This window comes from Mastomys coucha, chromosome X (genome assembly GCF_008632895.1).
Source record: "Mastomys coucha isolate ucsf_1 chromosome X, UCSF_Mcou_1, whole genome shotgun sequence".
Taxonomy (NCBI): domain Eukaryota; kingdom Metazoa; phylum Chordata; class Mammalia; order Rodentia; family Muridae; genus Mastomys; species Mastomys coucha.
In genome coordinates this window covers 124119087-124123196 of record NC_045030.1, presented here as the reverse complement: position 1 = coordinate 124123196, position 4110 = coordinate 124119087, and the positions used below count along the sequence as shown (strand labels likewise).

Here is a 4110-nt window from a genome sequence, read left to right as displayed (position 1 = left end):
CTGACAGCCTACACAAAATGGAAAATCACCCAGAAAGACTTGAAAGGAAGGAGGGGGGGCATATGTAACATCTCTGGCTCTCTCGCAAATGGTTTCAAAGACTTTCCTTTCATTTGCTCAATGCACAGGGTTCAATGTGGGCATCAGCTCTGGTTCCCTTTATTCTGGTCAATGGTGAATGTGACCTTTCACTGAATGCATAGTGGCTGAGCTGCAAATGTTTTGAAAGAAAAAAAAACTTATTTATGATTTTGGATACTTCAAAAGGCTTCTCTTTCTACTTCTCTACCATCTGAGATCTCCCTCGTTGTTCTTGAGAAATCTCATAGTGAAGTTCATGTGCTGACGGTCAGTGCCTAACACCTATATCACTGGACTCCTGTGGGATGGATGATAGGAAACCTATACAACGAACAGAGAATTCCCATTTGTTCGGGAAGGTTTTCTGAACCTGTCTTTAGAAATGAGGGAATTTCCAATAGGGATGAGTCTCAACCTGAGGACGAACTGTGTTTAACGATTCACCCCAGACAGGCTTTGCACAGCTATTTTATGCTTCCTGGCTGTGTCTTGGACTGTCCATCTATGTGTGCTGAGGGAATGCAAATATCAGTTTAGCAGGAGCCCAAGGAAAATATAATTGAGAAGGTAACTTTCCCCAAAATAATATACAAGGTAAAATGGAAATGTTTTAAAAATTATTGGTGTCACATTCATTGATGTGGATAATCACGAAATGGTTCTACAGTAAAGCCTCATTATTTTGGGCTCCAGTAATTCAGAATTTGTGATTAAATTTCTGCCCAGTTCCTGTTCAAATTACCATTACACTATCTGTGAATGAATGGTTAGCTAAGCAAAGTTATAGTGTAAACAAGATTGCAGAGGGGCATGTTTAACTAAGGAAGGATAGATCTCTTTTTAAAGGCTTTGACACATTAATTATTTGCATGCAAATGAGCACTGTTCATTACAAATAAGTCTTATCTAGTCATTAAAACTCTTCATAGAGCACTTCAAGTGGAAGGTTTCTCCTACCAGTTTGTTTGTTACTGTGGATTAGTGAAAGGAATAGAATTCTATATGATATTTAAAATGTATAACTTAGACCCTTCACAAAATGTGACTAAGCTTGCCCTTACCTGACCTATGTCACTGAAGTTTCCCTTTAGGCATGGATGTCCACTTAGCTCTCCACAAACTGAAATGAGCCCATTTGCACAGTAGAGCAGTTCTGCTAATGAGTCAAACAGCCCTGCCCATATAACAAAAAAGACATTCAGGATGAATTAAGACTACTTTTGATATTTCCAAGCTTTGAAAAAGCCCAAAGGAGGCACCAGTCAGATAGCCCAGTTTTGACTCTAGCCCAATCATATTATGATATAGCCAATGGTCTTAAATGTATTATGATGGCACTAAAAGGTCTTCTACTTATTTCTTTGTTTCCGTAGATCTGTTTAGCTGAGTAACTGTAGTCACTAGGTATGTTTCAAACAACTAAATAATAATAGTTTTTATAGTACACTTAATGTCAATGACCATCTGGTAAAGTGGGTTGTATAATCCAGTTAATTGCTTTATTTTAAAAGGCCAAGACTTACTCTTCTGGCTTACCAAACAGATTCAAGGAAATCAATATTTCCTTTTGATTAAGAATACATGCTAATATGGTCCAAACTCTAGTATGTTCATTTTTACTTTGAATATTTCTGAATTCAGTTTCCTCAGTTACAAAAGGAAACATGTACGTCCAACCTCAGAGAGTGGTCAACAAAGTACCTGGGAAATATTATTGACATTACAGTGTTTATTAACACTAGTGAAAATATTTGATATATATACGTAGCAAGGAAACAAAAGGAAACAACTTTAAAAAGGAAAGGCAGGGTATCCAGGTTCCTCTGTCACTGGCCTTCAGCCACTGTGTAGTGTTTAAACCTCGGTTACCCTTTTTATGCATTGACAGTACTTGAGAACCTATTATGAACTGTGTGTGAGTGTAACTGAAAAGGTCACTGTGGGATCAATAGTACCTTCCAAAGTAATCACATGTGAAATCTGCCCCCTGATTAGTGAGTATGGCCACTATCCAAATTGCCTGCCACCTAGACTCTCCATATGCCACAACATATTGTGCACACAGAAGAAATTCCCAGGCTCGGGGCATTTCATGGTTTTAAAGGCATTCTCACAGATCACATAAAAGCCAGGAAAATGCACAGCATAGAAATGAAGATGAAAACAGGTAACACTAGCCAGAGTCAGCCAGCAAGGCACATTTGGGTCTCTTAGAAAGGGTAAATCTTTCAATGAGTGCTGTTTTTATCCCTCGTTGACGTTTTAATCTGAAGGTATTGAACCAATTTAACCAGTGTCTCCCTTTTTAGAAGTAACCATTCTCTTACTGCCTATGGGATCTAGCATGGTTTTATGGAAGAAGTTAAAAGAATGGCATAGCTCTTACTCAGAGCCTAATGATACAAAGTGTTAGGATTTGCCAAAGGACACCAGGGGTACAACTGGAAACTACCTTAACTAGTCCATTTGCCTGTGAGTTGTTAAGAATTAATATTTGAGGATGGTTTAATTTTTAAAAAGAATTTTTTAAAAGATTTAATTATTTATTTTATGTATGAGTACACTGTAGCTGTCTTCAGACACACCAGAAGAGGGCATCAGATTCCATTACAGATGGTTGTGAGCCACCATGTGGTTGCTGGGAATTGAACTCAGGACCTCTGGAAGAAGAGCCAGTGCTCTTAACCACTGAGCCATCTTTCTAGCCCTGGTTTAATTTTTAAAGAGGTGAAATAAAAGTTATCTTAAAAAAATGGGTAGGGGAGGAGTACTGGGGATCCAACCTAGAACCTCACAAATACTAACCAATCCCTGTATTACTGGGTGACATTGTGATTCCTTTAGAGTTATGCTAACATGGGTATGACTTTCACTTTCCTGCATTGTGTGCTTTCTTTTTTTTATTTAAGTTTTATTGTATTATGATGAGAAAAGTTACATGATATCAATTTATCTGAATTTGTTAACATTTAAAAACATATTTTAAGTAAATATAATTAAATCACATTCTTGTTTCCCTTTTGTAGCCCAACTCCTCCCAGAACCCCCCCCCCCCATTCAATACCTACAATACATTTTTTTGTCATATTCTTTAACATTTATAAAATATTATATGCCCCGGCCCAGAAGGGTGATGTGGCTGGACCAGCACCAGCTTCACTATGTCTGCCATTTTCAATTTTCAGAGTCTATTGACTGTAATCTTGCTGCTTATATGTACGTGTGCTTATATCCAATCCCTGGCACACACCATCCTGGACAGAAATAAAACTGGACTATTGGGAATATTTTGGAAGTGTGACCAAATTGGTGAACGCAAGAGTCCTGATGTCAACATGTGCTGTATAGTGATGGTCTTCAGCATCCTCTTCATACAGTAGCTTCAGAAACTGCCAGCATGTGATTGCCATCAGACTGTAAACAAGGACTTGCCTCCAGAAAATAATGGGAAGAATGGTTAAGCCATTTGTCTCTGAACATGGATGAGATAAATTTCGAGATGCTGTTCACTATTTTTATGCTATTGGACCAATGAGCTGAATGAATAATTAAGATGTAACAGTTTAATACACAGGAATGTGATTGTAGCCATCAACCTTGGTTCTCTCACTCTAGTATTACATTCTGCAAATGTCATTCTGTTGTGTCAGGACTGCTTTTCATAATGTTCTCCAGGCCGGAAATAGAAACCCAGTGGCAAGTTCCACAGGCTCCTTTGGCTGGGGCTTCAAAATAATGTCTTCACAGACTGATACCTTCTAGCAACTGGCCTATTTTTATTGAGAAAAAAATTGTTCTATTTTTGTTGTTGTTACTGTTCTTATGGATTGCATTCATATTTAAACCCTTTTGATTGCTAACCAGAGTACCTCTATTCTTGGCAAATTCTGTAGTTTATTACAGGTGTTTAAAGTTTTTTAAACAAAACTTTGAATTTCTTTAATTATCATAAGAGTTGGGCTTCTAGTCACAAAGATACAGCAGCTACCCAATGACGAAGAGTACCTTAGAATAAAAAGCAGCAAGTAG

The 4110-nt window shown here is 37.7% G+C and overlaps 1 pseudogene; it reads left to right on the top strand.

Moving 5' to 3' along the window:
• Positions 1 to 3240: 3240 nt before the first annotated feature.
• LOC116094426 lies at positions 3241 to 3461 on the top strand (annotated as a pseudogene).
• Positions 3462 to 4110: the final 649 nt, after the last annotated feature.